Source organism: Mus caroli, chromosome 15 (genome assembly GCF_900094665.2).
Source record: "Mus caroli chromosome 15, CAROLI_EIJ_v1.1, whole genome shotgun sequence".
Classification (NCBI taxonomy): Eukaryota; Metazoa; Chordata; class Mammalia; order Rodentia; family Muridae; genus Mus; species Mus caroli.
The window spans coordinates 90,203,785-90,218,585 of record NC_034584.1 but is presented as its reverse complement, the minus strand read 5'-3'; the positions used below and the strand labels follow the sequence as shown (position 1 = coordinate 90,218,585).

At 46.5% G+C, this 14,801-nt stretch overlaps 1 protein-coding gene across 2 annotated transcripts in view; it reads left to right on the top strand.

Moving 5' to 3' along the window:
• Positions 1-9,525: 9,525 nt before the first annotated feature.
• Scaf11 (SR-related CTD associated factor 11) overlaps positions 9,526-14,801 on the top strand; it is a 51,452-nt gene continuing 46,176 nt past the window's right edge. The window contains exon 1 of one of the 2 annotated variants that reach the window (XM_021183328.2): positions 9,526-9,746. The gene's annotated coding sequence lies outside the window, so the exon portion shown is untranslated. The remainder of the gene's footprint in view (positions 9,747-14,801) is intronic. The other variant, XM_021183329.2, reaches the window with a different exon arrangement.

The following is a 14,801-nucleotide window of genomic DNA, read 5'->3' as shown; positions in this document are numbered from 1 at the left end:
TTAGTTGATTAATTAATTAATTAAAATACCTAGGACTCACTGTCACCAAGGAGGTGAAAGAACTCGACAGCGAAATCTTCAAGGCACTGAAGAAGTTGGAGAGAGTGTTAGAGATGGAAAGACCTCCCATGCTCCTGGATTGGCAGTGTTAATACTGTGGGGATGGCTACAGTCCTGAACGTAATCTACAGATTCAATACAATCTCCACCCAAAGTTCCAATGATGTGTTTTCACCGAGATAGAGAACCAGAGATAGAAGAAAATTCTAAAATGTAAATGGGATCACAAAAAGATCCCCAAGAATCAAGGCTACTCGTAGCAAAATCGGTACGGTGGCAGGGTCACAAGACCTATTCTCAGGCTGTTTTACAGAGCCTTGGTGCCAGCACAAAATCGTACACGTGCTACAATAGAAGCAAGACCTAGAAACAGCCCACTGTGTGTGTGTGTGTGTGTGTGTGTGTGTGCACTTAGTGTTGACAGTTTTTGACACAAAAACTTTCTCTGCTTCTTCAGTGCTGGACTTTTGTGTGATTGTTGGGGATCCAAACTAAGGTCCAGGATGGCCTAGAAGTCAAAGAGATCCCCCTGCCTCTGCGTTGAGCGTCAATATTAAAGGTGTGTGCCACCAAACTAGCCTTACAGCCACCAATTTTTGCCAAAGTCTCAGAAACCTTTATCGGAGAAAAGCCACCTCTTCAGCACAATGGTGGGGAACCGTATTCCCATGCTTAGGACAATGGAAGTGATCTGTAGTTTCCACGGAAGACAAAAATCGATACCCTGGGAGCCTCTGTGATTACGCTATGTCACTTAGCACAGCAGTTACAAGGTTAGCCCGTGCCATACAACTTCCTTACAGAAAAGAGATTCCGCTGCATCTAAACATATCACAGTGTGTCTGTCCACTGGGGTGGCTGCTCTTGGCTGTCCCCTTGACTACATCTGGAATTAACTAGAACCCAAATGGCTGGGCACCACTGTGACTAATTTTTCATCATTAAATCATTTTAAGTGGGAAGACCCACTTATAATCTGGATCTTTAAGGTGGGAGGGTCCATCTTTGATCTGAGTCACACCTTCCGGTGGTAGCCTATAGAAAGGACATGGATGGAGGAAGCTTGTTTGTTCTCTTTGTCTGCTTACTCTCGCTCTCACTAGTAAGTCCATTCCTTCATGGACATTAGAGCCTGCCCCTGAGAGATTGTGGCATCTACTGAAGATCAGCTGAGACATCCAGATTTGTGGATTTAAGGGAGAGAGAGAGAGAGAGAGAAAAAGAGAGAGACAGAGACAGAGACAGAGATTGATTCATTGTATAAGTTTGTTCCTCTAGAGAATTCTACTGTATTTGTTACTAGTTTATAAAATTAGAATGTCTAGTCATTATTAAACTGGCTTTAGAAACTCTATTCTTTTGCCATTGAATTGACTTTGTCAAAACTCAATTTGCTGCATTTGTGTTCTCTCTCTCTCTCTCTCTCTCTCTCTCTCTCTCTCTCTCTCTCTTTCTCTCTCTCTCCCCAACCCTTCTGTTCCCGTCTATCAGTGTATCTATTCTTTCAGCAGTAGCGCACTGGCTGAGCCCTGTAGCTTCAGGATGAGATTCATAGAGAAAATCCCCCCTTATGTTTGCTCTTTCCATTTTGTGCAGGCTATTTGATGGTTTGGTTCGTATCTTGAACACTCTCTTGTTCAGACATCCCAGAATAGAGCAAAAAATCAACTAGATGCTTTCCAGAAAGAAAACTAAAGATGCAATAGCTGATGAAGCATGAAAAGCACCAGAGAGCGTTGTCAAAGACGGGAGAAAGGACAGAAACCTGAAGAGGCTTTCCACTCTAAACAGTGGTGGGAAATGGAACATTATTGATTCTACCCTTGAGGATTGCCATTCCAACACCTGAGTCAGCTCCATGCTGGTTTGTAAGACTATTAGCCTCTTCTCATCTCTCTCATGACAGTTCTAACGTCCCTAAAATTAATACACAAACACTTCTAAATGAGCACATTCTCTATAAACAGAATAACGTAAGACACAGGATGTCAACTTAGCAATAATGTCCGTGACAGGAATCACCACACAACAGTCTACTGCACTCCCCATCAGTTTCACCGCTGTATAATGCACAGAGCTATTTTACTTAGTTGTAGTGAAAAATGAAAGGGATTAATCTGGAGAGTGAATACATTTAAACATGCCTGTGTTTTTGAATGGGTACTAATGTGACAGAAGGACTGTTACTTTGTCCTGATCCCACCCTGGCTCCATCTGTGCCTGCTTCCTGCTCTCAGCCCTCACCCCCTGAACAGTCATAGCCACCTCCGCAACACTCTCCAGACTTTTGGTGACCCTGCAGGTGCACAACCAAAAACAACCTGCTGCGTGTATAGTCTAGGCAAATTGTTACCAGTTTCTCCCCACTTACACCTGACCTTGTGGTTTTGTGGTTCTTGCCTTTGTAAACATTGTCACCATGAACTTCCATGCCAGGGGTTGTTCTGAGGTCGTAGCCTGCTCTTGGTCACTGGCTTATATAAAAGACCCTGTTTTGGCCTTCTGTGTGTGGTGGTCTATAACTTTCTTACCTGGATATATTGAGGCCCCAGTGACATTTTCCCATACATACTATAGGACTCAGACCTCCCTGGCCAGTGGGGAGGTTGTAGGGGAGATATCCCCTGAAAACATTCCAGGCCCCTACCACTGAGCCCAGAGGGGTCTGGAATGACTGCCCTATCCTGGACACCAAAATGGATCAAATCCTTCTGACGGACATTCCTAGGAGGTAAGTCTGTACACTGAAGTCGGTTCTAAAGAGATTAGCCTCCCCGGCACATATGCAGCAGAGGGCTGCCACGTCTGGCCTCAGTGGGAGAGGATATGCCTAATCCTGAGAGACTTGATGCCCCAGAGAAGGGGAATGGGGGTGAGAGTGATCTTTCAGAGGCAAAGGGGAGGGGATGAGGGAGGAAGAAGGCAACATTTGGGATGTAAATAAATAAATAAAATTTGGCTTCTTGAAGAAGAGCTTTTTTAAGGTCTAAGGAAGATAGGTCTCTTGGGAAGCCCTCTTTTAAAAAAAAAACAAAAAACCAAACATGTCTTTTTAAAAATATTTTTTTACTTTTTATTTATTTTATTTTTATGTATATGAGTACACTGTTGCTCTCCACAGACACACCAGAAGAGAGCATCAGGTCCCATTACAGATGGTTGTGAGCCATCGTGTGGTTGCTGGGAATTGAACTCAGGACCTCTGGAAGAGTAGTTGGTGCCCTTAACACCTAGAGCCACCATTCCAGCTCCTGACAAGCCCTCTTTAAGATTTGGAAAGGAAATACCTGACAAGGAGCCTTCTCATTCTACATTGGGATGCTAACGGCAGAGATTCTACCTCCCAAATCTGTACAGAGACCAGGGTTTGAGTGGCTGGGTGGCCAATTGTGTGAGTGATGAATGTGGTCTGGACAGATTCTGACAGGAGAGTCTCAGTTTCTGTTATTAGTGTCTTGGTCTCACCTTGTCTCAAGGACAGGAAAGCTGGTCTGTTCTTTAAGCTCTTTTTGTCTTAGTGCTAACTAGAAACCAACCCAGACTATGTGGCTCACCACTGAGGGAGAGACACACTGATTTTGTTGCCTGTGACCCATGGGTGTTGCTAATCCCTTTCTGGGATTACACTGTGAGTTCCAGTAAACTCTGATTCTATCTGGTTTCTGTTTATCTCTCATCTACAGATGCCATAGTTGTCTCTTCCATTTCCTGAAGTGGAAACTTAAGGGTTCTTTGGAAAGTCAGTTGTGTTGGATGGCGTTTTGCTGGGGCAAATGCGTGAAGGAGTGTTTTCCTGAAGCGGACACAGGTAAAAGGCTAAGGCAGACTTGTGAGGGAATGTTTGGCTGAAGCAGACACAAGTGAAAGGATATTCTGCTAAAGTAAGCACTTGAAAGGACACGTGATGAAGGATTCTTTGCTAACGACACACAGGTAATTGGTCTGCCTTGCAGAGTTGAGCTACATTTTTCGGGACTCCATAGAGAGAAATTCGCAAAAACAAAAACAAAACAAAAAACAAACAACAACAACAACAAAAACCCTTCTGGTGGTGTGCTGTGGCTTGCTGCGGCTTTTTGGCCACTTCCTCAGACTGGGGCTGACTGACAGTGTGATGTCAGCCGAGATAGACTCACATGGAGTTTTGCTAAGTCAGATCCACATGCTGAGGCAAGACATGTGCTGACACAACACCCACGGAGGACACATGATGTCTGGAAGGAGTTTTTAAAAGGACTCGAAGGACAGTGGCAGAGACTGAGCTAGGCATGCTAGTACAATCTGCAATGCTTGTTGGTCTCGAGTCTTCGATGATCTTTGCTTCATTGAAAGAACCAAGGCCAAGGGCTGGCGGTCTCTGCTAGATAGTGCCACCACTGCTGATTTCTGTTTGGCTATCTACCTCATTTTCTACCTCATTATCTACCTGGTCTACCTCATTTTCAGGCTCCATTTTCCTGGGTCCCACCACTGATAGAGCGGTGATACATGGGAGGTCATGGTGCTAAGACTAAGTTGCTGTCCAATGCTCAGCCGTAAGCAGGATCATAAGCCATATCACCCCCTCCATGGTTTAGTGGACACTGTAGATGCAGGGGCAGAAAGAATGTAAGTGCCAGGTGTGAAATGTTCACATACGCGCATGGTATGCACGAATTCCCAACAGCTATGGTTGCTCGCACAGATCCTGCACAAGACTCAACTTTGGGAAGCGAATGGCGGTGGGAGGCTACTGGAGAAGAGGAAGCCATCATCTTTAGTGATGTAATCACTAGCGAGAGGATTAGTGGAGAGCATTAAATCTATGTCCATGAGAAGGGCCCTGTTTAAACCCAGTGGGTCACAAAGAAAAAAAATAAAAAAACAAAACAAAACAAAACGCCATGAAGTGGGGTTGGGGCTTGGAAACAGGAGGTGAGGGACAATGGAAGTCCAGCAGGAGTGATAATCATGACCAGAATGTATTCTACACATGCATCAAAATGTTTAATAAATTAAAAAATAACACACAAACAGGCCAACTATCATCTCTCTTGCTCCTGTGAGACTGTAGACCAGGTGTAGTGTCTGCAGTTCCAGATACCGTGACTAGGAGTGACTTAAGTCACTGTCAGGCTCCCTTAGGTAAATATTTTCATAAACTTATGGGAAGAAAGGACTTTGAGACATGACTTGGTATTATTTCCGTTACATTTCTTTCCCAGATTCACAGAAAAATGACTCTGGATCTCTGGACTTGTCGGAGTAGGGCCAATCATCCCAGGCATCTTCTGCCATAACACGGTGCTATCCTTAAACTCCTTCCCTCGGAGTTCAGTTTCTATGTGTTACAATGTCTCAATCCCCAGATCCTGCTCAAGTGCTGACTTGCCTCTAAACAGTGGAGGCCCGGCAGACTGCATGTAGACATTTTCGTGGAAGGGGATTTCATTCAGGATGTTTTGTCCTGGAAGAGGTTTATCTGAGGGCTATTCTGAGAATGAAGTAGCTGGAGGATGCAAAGCCTTGGAAATCTTATCATTAACTGGACACAAAGGTGGACTTCTCTGTACATGGTCACATGGCTTGTCTGCCACGCCCTGAGATGGAATTCTGGGAAGGACCCAGCGCTTCCAGGGACACATGAGGATGGATGGGAGGCAATGTTTAACATGGACTACAATGATGAACTGGCTCTCTAGGTGACTATGCAAACTTGGCAAATGGACTGGATGACCAAGGTAGTTTAGTGGAGGTGTCATCAAGCCTCCCTTGCATTATCTAGAGCATCTATATCTCCTGGAGTGTGGAAAAGATGATTAAAATTTGTCTCGTTGAGAAAGAAATCAATGACCAATGCTGAAAGACTTTGTCTCTGAGGACAGAAGTATCTGCCTGCAGCCAAGATTTCCTTCCCATACCAAACGAGCTGTCTGTAGTTCAGTAGTCTGTCACTACCAGTGGAGTGTTGGTTGTTATATTCTCAGGGTAATCAAGACATTTGACATAGCAAACTGGCCTTGCTCGCCTTTGAAGACGTCTCTGCCCTGCTGTTTGACAACTGTTAGCGATAAACCCAGGTATAGCCAGCCTCTGCCAGAGGGTGTGACATCAAAGAGGGTACAGCTTTTCTCGAAGGTGATGCACCTTGGATAAGTGGTAACATGGGTAAAATGACACAGGCTCGATCATGTCAGCCGTGGTCGGCCACAGTATTTGTTTGGTGGTGTGAGAACAGCTGATGCCAAGATTGAACAGCACTGAATTTGGTGCTAGGGCTGTGGGGGTTCTGGTGTCACCCACGCCTGTGGCAATTTACCGAGTGATTCAAAGTTCACGGCTAGGGTATTATTGCCCAGTGTACAATCACTCGTGTGTACTTACCAGTGGCTGGGGCTGGAGCTAGGAGGGCTTGCTTTACTGACTTACAATGCAGAGCGCTAACCCCCGTGCACACCAATGCGGGCACACCACTGACTCCATCTGTATTTGGTTATGCTGATTAGTGTTAAGAGACTAATCTGGAGGCTCATCTTTCTTGAGTGGAATATTGGTTTTAATAAAGCTAGATTATTTTGTGAAAGTTCCTGTAACCTTTCCTTATTGCATTTCTTTTCCATCCGTTATATGGACATTGCCTATTTGACCACACTTTGTTCATGAGTCTTAACCGCATACCTTTTGAGTTTGTAAATTTTTATTGACATAAGCACACTATACAGATTAAATTGAAAACCTCCCGTTATATAAAAATGGAAGATGAAAACATGGGATTACTTGTTTAAAACTGCCAAGGGGTTAAGTAACCCAAGGTCTTTATCCCATGATTTCTTCTTTCTTCTTCTCTTAATGTGGATTTTGTTTTGTGTTACATTCATAAAAGACAGATTGTAGCAGTTATTTCTGATGAACCCATAAAAATGTATACATTGATGGATCACCTTTCATTTTCAAAGCTGCTGCTATGGGTTTGTTTGTTTGTTTTTGGTTTTTCGATGCTATGGGTTTCCATCACACTGTGAAAGGATGGTTGCTTGAGCAACTGCAACACAGTTGAGAATTTCAATGAAGGTATTTTTATGTGCACCATTTGTAGATCTTAGCAAATCTCTTTTTGAGGGGGGGGGCTGGAGAGATAGTTCAGGTCAGTTATTAGCATTTCTCTTCCAGATGAGCTAGGTTTGAGTATCAGCAACAACAAACTGGCTCATAACCCCACCTGGAAGTCAGCCCCAGACATCTTGTCTTCCTCTTCTGGCCTCCATGGGCACTGCAAGAATGTGGTGCAGACATACATGTAAGCAAAATACCCATATACATAAACAATAAACTAAAATGCTGTCTGTATGTACATGTCTGTTCATGGGGCACTTCTCTGTTGTGGTGTATGCATGAAAGTGTGTGTCCCACAGTGCACAAGTGGGGCCAGAGGACAACCTTGGGTATCCGTTCTTGCCTTCTACACTCTACAGGTAGGGTCTGTTGTCTCTGACAGCAGGCTAGCTTCTGAGGTCTCTCCTGTTGACACCTCTCGCCTCTCGCCCTGGAATTACAGATGCCTGCTATGGTGCCCAGCTTTCTGTGGGTTCTGGGGAGTCAACCTCAGGTCCTCATGCTTGTGTGGTAAGCACTTAATGAGCCACCTCCCCAGCCCTCATTTGTTTTTGATTATAAATGAGTCTAAAATATTAACAGGCATGCCATCAACATTATCCATCCGTTTTATAGTTACCCTCTTTGATAAATTTAAAAAAATGGAAACAAAACACATTCTTATCATGCAAACACAGTAAAGAGGAGAACACCATATATAGAAATAGGCAGGGTCTTTCTCTTGGGGAACAAGAGACAGCCTATATTACAATGCACCTTCGTTTCTATTAGGTAAAATATTGTGTGTGTGGAGGGGGAGGTGGATGGGGGCGGGAGTTGGTCAAAGGGCAGTTAGGCAGGAGGAGCCTTTTCTCGTGCTCTGTTACCCAGCACGATGGTTACAGAGTGGATTTTAAATGTTGTGAACACAAAAGGTAGAGCAATACATTTGAAGTAGGAGATGTGGAGTTTGAGGATTGGTCTGCACAGTGAGATTCTGCATTAAAAACAAAATAAAATACATACAAAAGAATATTGCATTGTACATCTTCACCGGGAATTGCTCTTACTGATAATATTCTCTAGGGTGAATTTTGGACCCTGAGTGTTCACAGGAAAGCTAAACTTCATCTCTGCAGGATGGCTAACAGTGCCTTTGACTTGATTCTGTCACACAACAGTTTCAACAGGTTTTTAGGTTTTCTTAATCACCAGCTTCATTCGTCGTCATTACAAGAGAAAGGTCCCTCAGAAAATCTTGTTTCATCAGAACAAAGTATTTTAACACCTCCAAATCACTGCGAAATACTTGCACACAGGAACACCACATTTCCAAACCTATGAAGATAGCTCACTGCAAAGCAGCCGACATTGGGAGAGACAAGGCTGCCATTCATGCATTCCTAAGCGGTTATTTACCCAGTCCCTTGCTGGTGCTCGGCTCTGTCAAGAGCTTAACGGAGACACCATCCCAAACTTCGGTGTGACGTGAAGGGCACTGAACAGCCAAGCAGCACAGGATGAAGATGCAGGGAAGCGACAGGATCAGAGAGGAGGGCAGGGGACACTGCTGGGCTGGAGGTAGGGAGGGAACAGCCCGGGTTGGGGTGGCCAGGCGACAGCGTGGATTGCAAGAGGACAACTAGGAAAAGCTAGAGCGTGGAGCAGGGGGTGAAAAAGCCAGCGCCTGACGAAAAGCCTGTAAAGACACCTCCGAGGTGAAACAAAAGATCCGAGGGCGCTGCAGGGAAGGAGGACATCGCGGAGTGACTGAAAGTGGAAGCACTTAAAGCCAGCCAGGCTCGGCTAGCCTCGGGGCCGCGGGCTTAGGGCGTGGGAGTGTGTCTCGGGCTGGCCGGCCGCCGCGCACGTGCGCCTAGGCAGCGGGCTGAGTACTTCATCCGTGCCAACTACGCACGAGTTCTCCTCGGGACTGCAGTCTCTCCAAAACATCTTTATTGTCGCCCACGGACCCTGCCAGGAAAGGCCACCACCAGAGAGAGAGAGCGGCCAGGGCGCAGGGGCGGGGCTGGGGGTGGAGCGAGGCCTGAGCACGGCGCGTGCGCGTAGCGCTCCGAGCGGCAGGAGGCGGGGCAAGAAGAATGTTTCCCAGAAGCCCCGGCCACTCGCAGCCGCCAGAGCTCCCGCTCTCCGGCCGGGCGGCGTGCCCCGCCCACCACGTCCGTCCGTCCGTCGCGGCTCGCGGGCGCCCCCTGCAGGTCCGGGGGAGTACGGCAGCGCCCGCGAGCAGGCAGCGTGCGGCGGGTCCAGCCGCCCGCCCGCCCGCCCGCCCGCCCGCCCGCGTCGTCACCACAGTGCGCCGACCTGTGGCGGCGCGGCTGAACCCCGCGGAAGGAGGGAGGGAGAAAGGGAGGGAGCCGCCAGACACGGCGGGGGAGGGGAGCGGCGGTGGCGCAAGCGGCGCGGAGCTAGCGCCGCCTGCCCGGGTCTCCTGCTGCGTGGCTGCCTGCGTGCTCCCGACCCGGCCGTCCGAGCCAGCCCGCGGGCCGCGCGCGCTTCCGAGCGGCCGGAGGAGTCCATGGTGCAGAACTTAGCGGCGGACTGACGGAGACCGGGCCTCCTGCGCCGGCGCGGCCGCGGGACCTCGGCCTGAGGTAAACACGGCGGGCCGGAGAGAGCGGACGAGCCGCTCCGGGGCGCAGCGCGGCGCGGCGCGGCGCGGCGCGGCGGGGGCGCGGGCCGGGCGGGCAAAGTTTGAGGCTCGCGCGCGGCTCGGGCGGCGTCTTTCGCTGCGAGCAAAGTTGGGAGCCGCGGCCCCGGGCGGCGCGGGGCGGAGGTCCAGGTTGGGCGCGCGCGGGGCCTAGGAGCGGAGCGGGGCGGCGCGGGCTGCGGGGCCTCGGCCGAGGCAGGAAGGGGCTCCAGGCCCGGCCCGCAGCTCCCCCACCCGCAGTGGGAACGTGTCGGCCGGGCTTCCGGGCGCTCCCAGGCTGGCCCGCTTTCCCGTGGAGTTCGCGTTCGTCCCCGAGCCTCCGGGTCCGGGTCCCGCTGGTGAAACCAAACTTCACTAGGCTGTGACCTCTCGGGCGCCTGAACGAGGAAGCGCCGGCCGGCGCCTGGCCTCGGCCTCTCCCTCCCTCCCTCCCTCGGCGGCCGCCTCCCCACCCCCGCCGCCGTTTTTAAAACCCGCTGCCCGGGCTGCCCGCGGTCCAACCGGCCCGGAGATCGAAACTCAGCCCCGCTCAACCCCGCCTTAGAGCCGGGGACTGAGTACCGATTAGAAGATTGGCCAATGCATGCGCGTCTTCCGCACGGATCTCGAAGAATTTAATTGGAAAGACACACCTGGTTGCAATTGAGGGCAACAGTCCCAGATTGAAATGGTGACCTACACTCCCCATGCGTTGGTCTGTACAGTATCGTATTCCGGTAGTCCGGCTAATCATCTGCGTGTGTGAGGGAGTAAACAATGCAGAATGTAAGTTTTACGTGCTGATCGTACTACGTAAAACTACCGTCTTCCAGGGCTGCCCGCGGCTGCTTCTCATTCATTTTGGATTACATTTTGGCTACCATCCTTATATACTAGCAGCGAACTAACGGATTTAGGCAAAACTGACGAAAAAGTTTTTTAGTAAGCCTTGACTAAGAGATGGTAGTATTCAAATTTTCCCTAATTTGGGCAGTTTTCTCTGAATTTTGGGGAAAGTATATCAATAAGTATGTTTTTTTTCATTTTTCAAGGAAAAGATAACTCATGTATGATTTATTTGCCGCAGCCCCACAACAGTGAAGGCAATAGATTCTTAGCCCTTGCATTTAACCAGTATTTTTAATAAAATTTTATTGGGTAATTCTGTCTCTCCACACCATGTTTCCACCCCCACTTCCCCCTCTGCTTTGGCACTTGGCTTAACCATTTTACTATTATTTAAAATGGAAGGAAAAGGTTGATAGTTTTCTTGTTGTTATTGTTGTTGGTTTTTTTTCCCAATTAGACAAAAAAGAAAAATTGAAAATATCTTTAGATATGAATTAATCTGCGTTTTGTTTATGCAGTCATTTTTTTCTTCTTCTTCTTCTTCATTGTTTATCAAGACAGGGTTTCTCTGTTTAGCCCTATCCGTCCTGGATCCGTCCTGGATCCGCTCTGTAGATCCGCCTGCCTCTGCCTCTAGAGTGTTGGGATTAAAGGTGTGCGCCACCATTGCCCCTCTTGTGGTCAGAGTTTCAAAGGTTAGCAGTTCCTACTGAAGCTTCACTTTAGCTAATAGTTTTTTCTTTGCCCTTCTGTAAATATACTGCAAAGGCAGCCTTCAATATGACAAAGGAGAAAAATGCAGAAGAAAGTGTAAATTACTTTACTTAAAGGCGTGATGCGGAGAGAACTTTTAAGAAGAGTTTTCTTCCCGGAAGTCCCTCACGTGCTTATGGGCCTTCTATTAGGTATTCCCAATTTTCCCATCTTCCTGGAGCACCGATAGTTTACGAGCGGTTTTCATGAAAACCTACCTGACCTGCTGTCATCCCTGACAGGTACCTTTAGGAATGAAGTATAATGGTAACTACCCATCAGCCTGCACATTTTAGGTACTTCAATGCCAGATAGTTGTAAACCACCCTTCTAAGAGGGGCAGTGTGCCTCAAAGTAACACAAGCTAGTTATAAAATAATGTTCACCGTGCATCCCAGCTTCTGCTCTTGTCTTTTAGGGATGTAAGTGGTGTTTTGCCTTACCTTGTCTACTGAAAATCAGATGAGGTGTAGACCAGGCTGGCCTTGAACTCAGAAGTCTACCTGCCTCTGCCTCCCAAGTTCTGGGATTAAAGGTGGGCCCCACCGCTGCCTTGCCAGATGAGTTTTATACATCATATAGCTCATGGTGGCCTTGAACTTGTGATCCTCCTGCCTCTGTCTCCCAAGTGCTGGGAATTACAGTTGTACTAGCTTTAAAACCCGGGTCATTTGTTTTTTAAACATTTGCCTTGTTATTTACTTATATTTGTCCTTGGAGGCCAGAAGAAGGTGTGTGATCTCCTGGAGCTAGAGTAACCGACAGTTGTGAACCATGAGACCTAGGTAATGGGAACTGAGTTCTGATTCTCTCAAAGAGTAGCAAGTGTTCTTAACTGCTGAGCCATCTTTCTAGTCTCCAAACCCAAATTCTTAAAATTCTGTTCCTCACCTTGCACTTTGTTTCACATCTGGACAGTGGTGACTGTAGTAAGCGGAAGAGTCTAGAGTTAAAATAGCCTGTACCATGGTCTGGTAGTAAGGGCTTTTGTGGGCCTGAGATGGTTCAATGGGTGAAGGCCACCTGAGCGTCCAATCTCTGGAACTCATACAAAGATGGAAGTTGTTCTCTGGCCTCAGTATGTGTGCCATGTTGTACACCCCTACCCCTAGCACAATAGTAATAAATTAATTGAAAAATGTATTTTGAATTTTATTCCTAAGAATTACCTTTGACTGTTGTCCCTTTTTAAAAATTAAAGTTATGGCTGGCACAATAAAATTTCAGTGTGAGAATTTTAAAACACCATCCTCTCTTGCTTGGAAAATAACTTCCTAATAAGACAAACGTGACAACACCATTTATTGTTGTTAACCCACAGTCTTTAACACTTTTAAGCCAGAATGAACCTTTTTTATTAGCTTGTGTTACTTACCTTCTCAAACGGCGTTCTTTCTCAGTCCCAGGAAATCACTGTGGCCTTGACATAACTCTGAAGTTACTTAGGTTTCTTCTCTGACTCCATCTTCTTCCCTTTTCTCCAACCACATTTCTCCAGGGCTACCAAGGTGTTCTCTGACTCTTGCATCTGAAGCAGCATCCCTGTCTGCCACGCTTCCTATTCCATTTTATGTCAGTTTTTTCCCCACAGCATTTTATCTCTTTCTGACATACTGCTGTTAATCTAACAAGTTTATTATGTTTCTTCAGCCTAATGCAACTTCCATGGGAACAGGTTTTGTCTTCGTTTTTTCTTTATATCGCAAGTATATGTGCAGTGACTGGAGTTCAGAGGACAACTTGGGGAAGTGTGTTCTCCCGTGGACCTTAGGGACCCGACTAGATCACCAGACTTTGTATGAAGTGCCTTTACCTGCTGAGTCACCTCACTGGCCCGGAGTTTGTCATTTTGTCAATGTTTTACTCCTAACAATTTGAACAGTGCATAGCATTGTAGTAGGTAAATGACAACTATTTCGTGGATTCACATGTTTCCTGTTATAACTATTAAAGCTAGTTTTATTGTTTTTATAAGTTTTTTATAGGTTTTTAATGTTTATTAAGTCTCCACTCTTGAATAATTTGCCAAATTATTTACGTTCATGCATATAGACCATGTTTACATAGAGTCCACATTTTTTTTAATGTGTGCACACATGTATATATATATCTCTTGAGTGTCTGTTTACATGTGCACGTGGGTGCCTGCAGAGGCCACAACTTCTATTACAGGTGGTTGTGAGCCATGTGACTGCTTGGGTTCAAACGCTGGTTCTCATTATTGAACAGGTGGTTTTTGTTTTTTTTTTTTTGTTGTTGTTGTTGTTGTTGGTTTTTTTCTGCCAAGCTACCCCTCTAGCCTAGGAGTCCTTTTAAAAAGAAGAGTGGCAATTTATGGCCTTAAGTCTGTCATTTGTGGAAACATAGAAATCCTAGAGTACTTAGCTAAAAGCAAAGTGGTGTAACCTGTCTTTTTAGTTTTTTGTTGTTTAAAGTTCGTTTAGAAGCTGTGGTGGATACATAGTTGGTAGGATAGACACAACTGGCATTATGGGGCTAGGTCTTGAAGGAGAGGCAGTCCTAGTGTGTGTGGGAAGATGTGTGTGTGGAGGCTTCTAGCAGGAGTCAGGGGAGATGCAATTCACTGAATAGGTAATTGAAACAATAGACATGGGTGAAATTGCCCTGGGAGGGAGTATAACTAGGAAGAAAAGTAGAGATGCCCTAGAATGGAAACACAGTGGCCTTAAAAAGTTTACTGGAAGAATGTGAGCTCCCAGAGAACACTGAAGGTCAGAGGAGCCCGAGTGGAACGTGGTGTTACAGAAGCCACAGTGTCTCCAGGGGAGGCGGTCAGTAAGGTCGGATGTGGATGAGCACTGGGTGAGAATTACACTTTTGTCAGATAGAACAGTATGAAACACACTGGTGTATTGACCAAGGAGGACCTTAATTGTTTTTTTTCAAATTGGTGTTTGTGTAATTGCTTGACCAGTTCTAAAAGTGCTGAAATCAGTTTAAAAAATTATTAACCCAGAGTATAGAAGACATCTGATGTTCCTTAGTGATTGCTGCCAGCCAGTCTGCTGCAGATGTGTTACCCTTTCCTCGCAGCAGCTTTGTAAGAGTAGATGAATTAGTCTGTTTTACAGAACTGACCTGAGCCTCTAGAGCAGTTAACTGATTTAAGTGATAGAGTCTCTGCTTCATAGCTATGTGTAGGGTCATCTAATGTTGGCTCATAGATAGGCATTATATCAGTTGTCCTTCCAGCCGTTAGAGCATTGCTGTCCAGTAGACATCTCTGTGATGGAAATATTGTGTGTCTATCTCCATTGCTGATAACGACAAGAAATCTGGCTGGTGTAGTTGGGGAACTAGAGAGTGTGGTTACCTATGGTTACCTGACTGAACCTTGGTGGTACTAGAAGAAGTCATGAGAATCTCCTATGAAATGTCTTATAACAAGTAGAAGTGA